Raw genomic sequence first — 13,415 nt, 5'->3', positions numbered from 1 at the left:
GGAGCCAAGGTGGCGTGCGGCTCTCGCCCACTCGAAAGGTTGCAGGGAGTGAAAAATGAAGGTGTTGAAGGAGGCGACGAAAGCGAACTCCAGGGGGTAGCAAGGCAGAGACATACAACCCGTATTGAAGGTCAAGAGAGTCGTCAAAAAAGGAACGATATGACGGATGGTCGGGCATTGACAGTAGCCGACAGGCATACCGACAAAGCAGTATATCGCGCCGGTAGGTGAGTGGCAATTCGCCAGCGTCAGCATGAAGACTCTCTACGGGACTGGTATAAAATGCTCCGATCGCAAGTCGTAAACCCCGATGTTGTATGGAGTTGAGGCGGCGTAAGATGGATGGCCGTGCAGAGGAGTATACGAAGCTCCCATAATCCAGCTTGGAGCGGACGATCGACCGATATAGACGAAGTAGGACGGTTCGATCCGCTCCCCACGACATACCACTGAGAACACGGAGGACATTTAAAGAACGGGTACAACGGGCGGCCAAATATGACACATGTGGAGACCAGCTAAGTTTCCTGTCAAAGGTAAGGCCTAAAAATTTGATTGTCTCCACGAGTGGGAGAGCGACGGGACCGAGTCGTAAGGACGGTGGGAGAAACTCTTTGTAGCGCCAGAAGTTAATACAGACCGTCTTCTCCGCAGAAAAACGGAAGCCATTGGCGACACTCCAGGAGTAAAGACGGTCAAGAGAACGCTGAAGACAGCGCTCCAGGACACGTGCACACTGCGCGCTGCAATAGATGGTAAAATCGTCCACGAAAAGGGAGCCTGATACATCAGCTGGGAGGCAATCCATTATTGGATTGATCGCGATGGCGAAGAGAGCGACGCTCAAAACTGAGCCCTGTGGCACCCCATTCTCCTGGCGAAAGGTGTCGGACAGGACAGAACCCACACGTACCCGAAACTGTCGATCCATTAAAAAGGAATGAATAAAAAGAGGGAGGCGACCGCGAAAGCCCCATGTATGCATGGTGCGGAGAATGCCCGCCCTCCAACAGGTGTCGTAAGCCTTCTCCAAATCAAAGAACACAGCCGCGGTCGGGCGCTTCCGCAAGAAGTTATTCATAATGAAGGTCGACAAGGTAACCAGATGGTCAACAGCAGAGCGGCGCCTTCGAAATCCACATTGTACATTGGTAAGTAGGCGTCGAGACTCGAGCAGCCAAACCAATCGAGAGTTAACCATTCGCTCCATCACTTTACAGACACAGCTGGTAAGCGAGATAGGTCGATAACTGGAAGGCAAGTGCTTGTCCTTCCCCGGCTTAGGAATCGGGACAACAATAGACTCGCGCCAGCATGCGGGAACATGTCCCTCAATCCAGATGCGATTGTATGTACGAAGAAGAAAACCTTTACCCGCAGGAGAAAGGTTCTTCAGCATCTGAATATGAATAGAATCAGGCCCTGGAGCGGAGGACCGTGATCGGCCAAGTGCGGTTTCGAGTTCCCGCATGGTGAATGGGGCATTATAACTTTCACAATTCGAGGAGCGGAAGTCAGGTGGCCTAGCCTCCTCTGCCTGTTTGCGGGGGAGGAAGGCAGGGTGGTAATGAGCGGAGCTCGAAACCTCGGCGAAAAAGCGGCCGAAGGCATTGGAGACAGCCTCAGGGGCCACAAGGACTTCATTCGCGACCTTCAAGCCAGAAACTGGGGAGTGGACCTTAGTGCCAGATAGCCGGCGCAGGCTACCCCAGACAACAGAAGAAGGAGTAGAACTGTTGAAGGTGCTTGTGAAAGCAGCCCAGCTGGCTTTCTTGCTTTCTTTAATAATACGACGACACTGAGCACGTAATCGTTTATAATTAATACAATTCGCCACTGTAGGGTGGCGCTTAAAGGTGCGTAAAGCACGTCGACGAGCACGTAAAGCGTCTCTACATGCTGCGGTCCACCAGGGGACCGGTACGCGATGTGGAGAAGAAGTAGGGTGAGGGATGGAATATTCAGCAGCAGCGAGAATGACTTCCGTGAGGTGTGCGACCTGACGATCGCAGCTTGTAAAGGTTTGATCCTGAAAGGTCGCCCTGGAAGAGAAGAGCCCCCAGTCTGCCTTGGAGATGGTCCAATTAGAGAAGCACGGAGATGGGGTATGCTGCAGGAGATGGATAACACACGGGAAGTGGTCGCTCGAATATGTATCAGAAAGTGCATACCACTCAAACCGGCGTGCAAGTTGGGGAGTACATATAGAGAGGTCTAAATGGGAATAGGTGTGAGATGTGTCCGAAAGAAAAGTAGGGGCGCCAGTATTGAGGCAGACAAGATCGAGCTGGTTGAAAAGGTCTGCTAACAAGGAGCCCCTCGGGCAGGATGCTGGAGAGCCCCAAAGGGGATGGTGGGCATTGAAGTCTCCAGTTAACAAAAATGGTGCAGGTAGCTGAGCAATAAGTTGCATCACGTCTGCCCTGGTAACGGCAGATGACGATGGAGTGTAAACGGTACAAAAGGAAAACGTAAAAGTGGGGAGAGTAATGCGGATGGCAACTGCCTGCAGGCCGGTGTGCAACGTGATGGGATCGTAGTAAATATCATCCCGGACCAGCAACATAACCCCTCCATGAGCTGGGATACCTACCACAGGGGGTAGGTCAAAACGCACAGAGGTGTAGTGTGCCAAGGCAATTTGATCGCATGGGCGTAGCTTCGTTTCCTGGAGGGCTACGACGAGCGGACGGTGCAAGCGGAGCAGCAACTTCAAGTCCTCTCGGTTGGAGCGAATGCTGCGAATATTCCAGTGAATAAGTGCCATCGTAAGAAAAGAAAGATGAGAGAAGTGGTCACCTCGAAGGCCGCTTAGGGCCTGGCTTCGAGCGAGCACTGCCGCCGCTATCAGTAGGCGGACAGTCATCGTCCATTGGGTCTATAGGGTCATCGGCCATCTCGGGAGGATGGCCGGGAGGGGGAGCTTCCTCCGCCAGTGAACGGCCAGATGTACGGCGACCAGCGGTGCGGCCAGGCGAAACGGATGACGGCCTGGGGCGGCAGCCGCTGGGTGGCGCAAGAGAAGAAATGCGCCGTGGCGGGGAAGGAGAACTGTGCTTCCTATGCGCCTTTTTGGAAGGACGTGTAGTGGAAGTACCGGTCGAAGGCTGTGAGGTCGAGGTACGGAGGAAGTCTGCACGGGATGGTTCCTTCTTGAAGGCCCGTGCATCTGACTTCGGTGTCTTCGTTTTAGCAGAAGCTGAAGAAGGTGCTCGTGTCTGTGGGGTGATGGGAGGAAGAGGAGACGTCGACCGCGCGATCTTAGCACTGGCCGAACGGACGACCGTGGTGCTGAAGGTCAGATCGCATGTCTGTGTTGCTACCTCCCGGGTAGTCCGAGGAGAGGCGAGGACAGTACTGTATTTCCCCGCTGGGAGCAGCGTGGGCTTGCTACTAGCCAATAGCTTGCGAGCAGCCGAGGTGGACACTTTCTCTTTGACCCGAATTTCCTGGATACAGCGTTCTTCCTTATAGACAGGACAGTCGCGGGAGGATGCTGCATGGTCACCCTGACAGTTCACACAACGAGGAGACGGAGGTGGACAGTCACCCTCATGGGCATCCCTGCCACAGGTGACACATTTAGCCGCATTGGAACAAGACTGTCGAGTGTGATTGAAACGCTGACACTGGTAGCAGCGCGTAGGTGTCGGGATATATGGGCGAACAGAAATAACCTCGTAGCCCGCCTTGATGCGCGATGGCAGCTTAACACTATCGAAGGTCAAGAAAATTGTCCGGGTCGGTACAAGGTCATTGTTGACCTTTTTCATGACCCTATGGACAGCCGTCACGCCCTGCTCAGCGAGGAATGATTGAAGCTCCTCGTCAGTCAATCCGTCGAGGGAGCCAGTATAGACCACACCACGAGACGAATTCAAAGTTCGGTGGGCCTCCACCCGGACAGGGAAAGTGTACAGGAGGGTGGCCCGAAGCAGTTTTTGTGCCTGAAAGGCATTCTCAGTTTCCAGTAATAAGGTGCCGTTACGCAACCTGGTACAGGATTTGACAGATCCGGCGATGGCATCTACGCCCTTCTGAATAACGAAAGGGTTGACAGAGGAAAAATCCTTTCCGTCCTCAGTTCGAGAAACTGAGAGGAACTGTGGGGCAGGCGGTAGTACTTTTGTCACTGTTGGCTGGTCACGTTTCCGTTTTTGGGTCGAAGTCGAAAGAGATGGAGTAGAATCCATTGCGGAGGAATCCCCCATGATTGCCAGCGTCTCCGATGGCGCGCTCCTTCCTTGTGGGGACCCTCTCAGAGGGCACTCCCGCCTTAGGTGAATGTTTACACCTCAGGTCACACCTCCCGAGAAACAGACGGAGGGACCAATCGGCATGGTCAGAAGGTATCAGCTCAGGCAATCACCCCTCCCCGGGCCTGGCCTTTACCAGGGGGTACGCGCGTGCCTTACATGTCTACCCAGGGCGGGGACTTACGCGTTACCCCGTCACCGGCTACGCGTGCGAACGCGTGGGTCGGCCTTCAGGCACGCACAGGGAGGAAGGAAGAAGAGGAAAAAGAAGAGAGAGAGGGAGAAAGAGGACAGACTGTCTCAAACGCCGAGGCGGAGACCAGAGAAGGCAAGGAGAAGAAGGCAATGAGAAAGCAAGGGGAAGAAGGCAATAAGAAGGCAAGGAGAAGAAGGCAATGAGAAGGCAAGGAGAAAAAGGCAATGAGAAGGCAAGGAGAAAAAGGCAATGGGAAGGCAAGGAGAAGGCAAGGGAAAGAGTAAGGAAGACAGTGAGGTGGAGAAGAGCAAATAAAGGAACCAACAAAAGGAAGGAAGAAACGAGAAGTGAAAAACCAAAAAGACCACGATGATAGGTCGTGGAACCGTCCGTCTCCAGACGCAGGCGCTAACTACCCCCGTGAGGGGGATGGACTCCTTTTAGTCGCCTCTTACGACAGGCAGGAATACCGCGGGCCTATTCTAATCCCCGGACCCGCAGGGGGGTTTGATTGACATGTTCAACTTGCAGTAATCAATAACCTTTGGAAATGCCTGTTTGGAATCATTTTGCAGAACATCACAATCTCACTTCTGTCAGTGATGATTTTCATGTAGGCGGATGATGAACCATTTTTGCACACCGAAGGCTGCTGTCTATACAATTTTGCATGAACATTTAGCTGTAAAAAAGATCTTGAAAACACGTTCTCTTCAATTGGTGTAAGCAAATGCTAAAATTATTTGACTCAGGAGATAAAGAATCTCTATGCAACATTGAAACACAAGACGAAACTTAGATATATTTGTCTGTGATGGAAACTGTGCAGCAGTCAATTCTTCAGGGGTTCCAAGAAACTGGAAATTTAAGTTGTTTGTTCCTGAAACACTTCTAAGAAAAATGTGGCTTGTTACTTTTGTTACACTGGAGATGATGTGACCTTTGTTTCTGACGATATAAGGACAGTCACTGCCAAATGGTGTAAAACAATTTAATTGCCACAAGTCAGTGATGAAATCAGAAAATGCAACCAAGACCATCACAAAATTCTTAATCATGATGTCACCACACCCAAAAGTAGATATATTTGATTGTTTTTCCTCTAAATACTGTCTTATCACCTGTAGTCACTTGAGTTACCATGATTTGACTTCTTTTTGTTCCTGTAAGTCAAACAAAAGCAGCTTGGTAAGTATTTACATCACCTCAAGATGTTGGGTCCTTCCAAAGTCATGTTTTTGAGGTTCCAACATTAGAGCAGAAAAACAAGTTTCCAGAACCTGTTCTAATGATGACCAAAGTGTAAAAATTTTAAAGACAAATATTTTGAGAAACAATGAAATAATTTGTACAAAAATTATTTTTTTAAAAAATCTAAAAGGCTGCCCTCAAATTTTGCTGACAGCTGGTATTGCTGTCTCCCATGATCATTACTGTGGAGAAATGTAAACATTAATTTAAATGTAAAAGGCGCTACCATAATCAGTCTATATATGGTTTCAAAAGGAAGGAGTTAAAAGTACTATTACTCTAGAAAGTATAATGTCCAAAGTACCTGATGTAATGGGTTATGGAAAGGGAGAGAACGTATTTAAATACACAGAGTACCACTTGTTTCTGAACTGTTCTTTAATGTCCTTCATTGAAACCATACTGAATACAACAAAAGCATTTAATTTGTGTTCTTTATGCAATGTTCCACAGAAAGCCCTGTCATCCAAAAAGCAAACAAACATTGACACACATTCCTCCACATAGACAGTGCAATTAAACTTAGGACGACTACATGAGAGTGGATGCTATAAATTAAGTACTACAGATTTCTAGTATGCTGTAAAAAGCCTCAGTATCAAAAAGTGTAAAGAACACTTAAAAAATAAAGATATATTCTAGTCTTTTTTTCCGGGCGACTTGTGCAAACATTGTTTTAAAAAGCTAAGCACTCTCAAAAATATGACTACATACATACTCTCAGCACCAAAACAAACAGTACCAAAATATTAAACTTTGGTGTGTGAAGAAACTACCTGATTCAGACACTTTGGTTAAACATTGTAAGCATCTGGATCACAAAAGGCAGCAATGAATAAATAAATTTGTAGATAGAAGAAACAAATTGACACTCTTGTGCCCCATTGTTCCCTGGTATGTTGTAATGCAACCAAATAGTCCAGCACAATATGATTTAACATTTCTCACATCAGTCAACAACTAACAATGAACAGTAAATAGTTCCTCTTAAGTAACAATGTCAAACAATCACTTCCATTATTATTTCATTCCCCTAGTCAGCATATTTCAATCTGCAACAACGACGCATAAAAACTGCAACCAACACTCACTCACTCACTCACTCACTCACTCACTCACTCACTCACTCACTCCAGCCCTTTTCCAGAAACTAAAATGAACACATTGCACATGGTTGCATAAACATTTGCCAAAAGGCAGCTAAACACTACCAGAGCCAAAATAAGTGACCTCATTTACACATTTCAGACATTTCCTAAAAAGCTGGAATACTTTTCAGAGAAAGTTTAAGCATAATTGCTTTGTTAAGTTAGCATTTGTACTGTTAATATAAAGCAAAAGGAACAGTGGCCGAGACACGGCAATTCTTGCTCGCATTCCCTCGTAACATGAGCAGCGACAGGAAGACGTTGCAGCCTTCAGCCCACCAGAGATTATTTTCACTTCTTTATCATTTCCATCATTTTATGAAACAGCCACTAAAAACAGAAATATTGAATGACTAATTACAATACAGTAAGTCTAATACAGTTACAGTATTTATTAATACATGAAACAAAGTCTTAAGGAATTAAAATTGTTCAGTCTCTGAAAATTTTAGAAACCAATCTTCTACAGAAATCTAAAACACTGACTGATACAATTACAGTGATGCAACAGTTTAAGAGACAACAAATAAACAAAAACATGGCTACAAACTATATGCAAGAAGAGAAAAGTACCAATAAGAATTCTAAAATGTTGAAGATGACAAAATTTTAGTTCCCTACATTGTGGAGTTTCTTTGTCAGCCACTGCTGTACACTGGCAAGAACCAGGAACCCTGATATTGGGCAGGTTAAAAGCATATTTACACCGGGATGCAGGTTAAAATGTGTGTTTTTTACGTAAGTACTGTTTCTAAACATGGCCACTGCAAAGCTGCAGACAACGATGCAAACTGAGTGCTTGCAAGTGTTAGCTATCCTCCAACACCATTCGGCAGATATTTCTCCGATTATAGTGAAATGTGTGGAGAAAACGCTACAAGTAATCGAATGCTAAGAAAATGGCTTAAGGTGTTCAAATGTTCACGATGAAGTGCAACTTGGGCTACAATCTGTCATCAATCATGGTTCGGTGCAGAAAGTTCGTGAAAAAGTTTGAGAAAACAGACTCTTTACGATTCTGTCCTTATCTAAAGAATTTCCTCAAACTTGAAAATTTTTCTTTACAAAATTCTTACAGAACACTTGAACTACCAGAAGTTGTATACATACTGTTTCAAAAATGCTGGGTGAGGAACACAAAAGTGATCAAGTAGCCAATACTCTGAATTTCCTTGAGCAGTATAGTAACAAAGGTGTTGAATGTTTAAATCCAGTTTTAGCTACAGATGAAATATGGATGGCTCATATTAAACCAGAATCCAGACAATGACTCATGGAACGAAGGATTTCAAGATCACCAATAAAAGTGGCTTTCAATTTAACAACTGGGGTGCAAAAAAATTATGTATGCGCACACTGCTTTGTGATGGGATATTGTTGCTTATGGATATTTTTCGCCACAGGCTAACGTAATTAATTCAATATTGTACGACATTATGTAATTTGTATGGAGCATTCAAAACACTTGATGTGGAAAGCTCAATAGGGAGATTTATTTTGCTTCACGACACTGCCATACAGCTGAACAGACACAAGACCTCATTGCTTATACTGCTGGGAACAACTTGATAAACATACAACCTCATCTGGTGCCTAGTGGTTACCACAAGTTCCTGCAATAAATAAATAAATAATTAAATAAATAAATACAGGACCAGTTTCCATGACAATGACATTTAGCAATACTTGCCAAACCAGATGCTGGATTTTTATGATAATGGAATTCAGGAGATAGATATTCAGTATGATAAACACACTGAACAAACAAAAGTAGTCACCCCCACATGTATCACATTAACACTGTGTAACACCATCTACAGGCCCCATAATGTCCGCAGTTGGAAGTAAGAGCATTTGCAAGTTGCTTTAAGGCATGCCAAATATAGGGTTTCCACAAATACTTTTACTAACTTTTAAAAAAAGAAAGAAAGAAAAAAGTAAGTAAGTAAGTTCATACAAATATGTAGGATGTATCACGATTAATAGTATAAATGCATAAAGTTGAAAGTACACGATCCTAGAAGCACTGAAGTCTCAGTAAACATAGGTCTGCAAAAATGAACCATTTGCAATATTATTGTTATTACCAGTCACTACTGTCATGATTCTGTGTAAACATCACATGCTGTTCTGTGGTGTGGTCTTTGTTTATATACTTGAGATGTGGAACTGTAAACAGAATGGATATGACAGTACAGTACACAGTCAGAGTGGCACTCACAACAGCTGTCTACCTAGCGACAGTTGCATCCTACGTGTTGCTGGTAACGTGGAAAATTATACTAATGAGGTATATGTAGATATGCATTTCCCATATGGTAGGGCTAACAGAAATGCACAGGAGGCTGCACGCTTGCACCGAGACACATATTCTGCTCTAAGGCACTCCAAGAGTCAAACGTTTACGTGGGTGCATCAACATCTCTGAGAAACTGTTAGCTTCGCACATGCAGTGGGAGTGGGTAGGTCTGCACACATTACATCTGTGCTTGTAAACAGCTGGAAACAGCGGCACATTCTACAGGAGTCCCGACAAGAAGGCTTTACTGTCCTGTCAGTGGATGCAACAACAATCTGTATGAAATCCTACATTTGACAAAAACATTTTATTTACAGCTGAAGTAGGATGTGCTCATGATAGTTTGTTCCATTATCACAACTTCAAGTTTGGAGTCATCTGGTCTCCAACCCTGTGCACGACTTTTGGGCCATGAATGTTACCAAACAATCTCAATGCATAGAATTACTTTCAATTTCTGTGGTGTCATCTTGCAGAAGTATTTGAGGATGTTTCCTTAGAGCGACGTCAGATGATGTGGTACGTGTATAATGGAGCACAAGCACATTTTGCTGCTATGGTGAGATGACTAATGCACTGACATGGCCAAAGATGTGATTGGGTGAGGAGAACCTGTACTGTGGTCTCTAAGATCCCCTTCTGTGAACCCCACATATTTCTGTGTTTGGAGCCACCTTAAGGGTACAGTGACTGCCACTTGGTTAACACAGTTGAAGTATTGGAGTAGATAGTTGTTAATGCTTGTCAAGAATTTCAAAGTGACCCAGATGCGTTTGAAAGGACTTTAAATTCTTTGTGGGGATGGGTACCGGCCTGCATCCGGGCAGAAAGACAACACTGAACACCACCTTTAACTACGAGTAGTCATGGTCATTCAACACACTTATACTTCAACTAAACTGTCTCTAATAACTTTTCTTCATGTTGTACAGTATTCTTACCTTTTCATAACCTAGATGATGATTACACAGAATCAAGTTAGTGGTACCTAGTGGCCACAAAGTCACAATTATCTTGCAAATGGGTTGTTTGCAGACCTATATACTTAAGATTCTTTGCTACTAGTATCACATACCTTCAACTGCATGTGTTTACACCATTAATTATGATACATCCTTTACATCTGAAAATCCTTCATTTTTGAGTTATTAATCAACGTATACAATTTAGGTGACTGGAGCTCGGCAACATATAAGCTAATAATAAATGCTTGAAATGTGCACCTTTTGCTTTTAAAAATGCATGCACTCATTGCATTGGCTGTTAGACCATATCAAACAATCGCCGACCGTTTTAAATGCTTTCACAGGTTTCTACAATATGCCAATGAAGAGTTTCTGCGTCTAGATGGTCTGCTGCACAGACCAATTCTTTAAGGTGCTGCCAGAGATAATAATCCACTGTATTGAGGTCAGTGGAATATACAGGCCACAGAACTGGTACTCCTCTACCTATTAATCTGTTGTCATCAACGGAACTTTTACAGCAGAGAGGTACGTCGACAATATTCTACGCCCAGTTTTGTTGCCCTTCGTGACGAGCCATCCCGGACTCACATTTCTGCAAGATAATGACCACCCGCACACAGCGAGAGTTTCTACTGTTTGTTTGTGTGCTTGTTAAATCCTACCTTAGCCAGCAAGGTCATCGGATTCTCCCTCCCAAATGAGATCGTTTGGAGCATTATGGGCAGGGACCTTCAACCAGCTAAGTATTTTGATGATCTAATGCATCAGTTGGACAGATTTCGATACGATACTTCTCACAAGGATTTCTAACAACTCTATCAATCAAATGTTCAAATGCGTGTAAAAAAAAAAACAAAAAAAAAATAAAATAAAATCGAGATTCGAGAACTGATTAAGTACTTCGTAAAGAAAGGTATGAAAGCAAAGGACATTCATGCTGATTTCCACACTGGGGGTCTCTGCTCCTTCATATTCAACTTTTGTCAAGTCGACAGATGAATTTAAATTTGGTGGGGATAGCTTAGATGATGATCTGCACAGTGGTCAGCCAAAATGTGTCATTACTCCAGAAATCACTGCAAAAGTGCACAAAATGGTCACGGATGATCGCTAATTCAAAGTGCATAAAATTGCTCATGCTTGCCAGATGTCACCCAGAATGGTTTATCACATTTTAACTGTGGTGTACATACTGTAAGACCTTCACTACACACACCATCAGATTATTTGACTTGTCACTCTAACGAAGTATGCGAGTGTCAGCAATATGTCTTCTGGTCTTATCGTGGCATGTTTATCTTCTGCTGTTAGGTCAGACGATAGAAATGCCACTTGCACGCTTAGAGTAGCAGATTGACGGTGACCAACTTTAAACAGGACTTGATCAATTTTCACACACATTTATTAAAATAATAACAAGCATAAAAATACTTAACTTGGTTCTGGATGCTATTTACAATTGACAATCTGAAGTTCCTTTGGTCTTGGTATGTTAACCTCATTATCACATATATCTCTGACACATGACAAAAGTGTCTATACATTTGTCTTCATGGCCAAGTACAGGAATATGGTCACCTTATTACGTGCTGACTGAAACCTGAATATAGACTGGTACAGACAAATGTAGAATTCATACAGACTGGTACAATCTAATGCAGACTGGTACAGACTGGTGCTGACAAATGCAGACGGACTAATCAGAGGTCTGTACACTCGTTACAATACCTTGCGCAAGTGTGATCTGCGAAAACAAAACGTTCTATCAAAGAAAAATACTACATAATTATATGAACTTGAAGGAACAATCATTAAAACACTATAAAGCCTCAGTCCATACCAATAGAAGAACAACTAGTCATCTTCAACCCCCCCCCCCCCAACCCTCCCACTCTCGTGGACATCATGTCGCTGGTGGTGTGCTATTTCCACCAAAAGCCCAGTTGATGGGCAAATAAAAATTGCAGCCTTGAAATGCGAACACCCTGCTGTGAGAAAACAAAGATTTACTACACTCTGGAAATAAAATGCTACGTTCTTATATGAACTTGAACGAACAATCTTTAAAACACTATAGAGCCTGACTACATACCAATAGAATAACAACAAGTCCTCATCCCCCCCCCCCTCTCGTGACATCATGCTGCTGGTGGTGCCTCGTTTCCAACAAAAGCCCAGTTGACGAGCAAATATAAATTGTTGCAGCCTTGAAATGCGAAAACCCTACTGTGAGAAAGCAAAGATATACTACACTTTGGAAATAAAATGCTACGTTCTCATATGAGCATGAATGAACAATCCTTAAAGCATTATAATACCTGAGCACTTACCAATTGAATAACAACTTGTCCTCTTCCCCTCCCCCCCGCCCGTCTCGAGGACATCATGCTGCTGGTGGTGTGTCATTTACACCAAATGCACAGTTCATAGGCAAATAAAATTCACCACCTTGTAATGCGAATACTCTGCTGTGAGTAAACAAAGATTTACTACACTTTGGAAATAAAATGCTATGTTTTATATAAACATAAACGAACAATCATTAAAGCACAATAATGCCCGAGTACTTACCAATAAAATAACAACTTGTCTTCTTCCCCTCCCCCCCACCCGTCTCGTAGACAACATGCTGCTTGTGGTGTGTCATTTGCGCCAAAAGCCCAGTTGAGACGAACACCCTGCTGTCAGAAAAGAAAGATTTACTACACGTTGGAAATAAAATGCTATGTTCTCATATGAAAATGAATGAACAATCTTTAAAGCATTATAATGCCTGGGTACTTACCAATTGAATTACAACTTGTCCTCTTCCCCTCCTCCCCGGCCCTCTCGTGGACATCATGCTGCTGGTGGTGTGTCATTTCCACCAAAAGATCAGTTAACAGGCAAATAAAATTCGCCACTTTGAAATGCAAACAACCTGCTGTGAGGAAACAAACATTTACTACACTTTGGAAAAAAAATGCTACGTTCTTATATCAACATTTACGATTAATCTTTAAAGCATTATAATGCCTGAGTCCTTACAAATAGAATAACAACTTGTCCTCTCCCCTCCCCCCGCCCGTCTCAAGGACATCATGCTGCTGTTGGTGTGTCATTTCCACCAAAATCGAAGTTCATAGGCAAATAAAATTCGCCACCTTGTAATGCAAACAACCTGCTGAGAGAAAACAAAGATTTACTACACTTTGGAAATAAAATGCTACGTTCTCATATGAACATGAACGAACATTCCTTAAAGCATAATAATGCCTGAGTACTTACCAATAGAAGAACAACTTGTCTACTACCCCT

Source organism: Schistocerca americana, chromosome 10 (assembly GCF_021461395.2).
Source record: "Schistocerca americana isolate TAMUIC-IGC-003095 chromosome 10, iqSchAmer2.1, whole genome shotgun sequence".
In the NCBI taxonomy this organism is placed as follows: domain Eukaryota; kingdom Metazoa; phylum Arthropoda; class Insecta; order Orthoptera; family Acrididae; genus Schistocerca; species Schistocerca americana.
The sequence above is the reverse complement of the archived record's forward strand: the minus strand, read 5'-3'. Positions refer to the sequence as shown.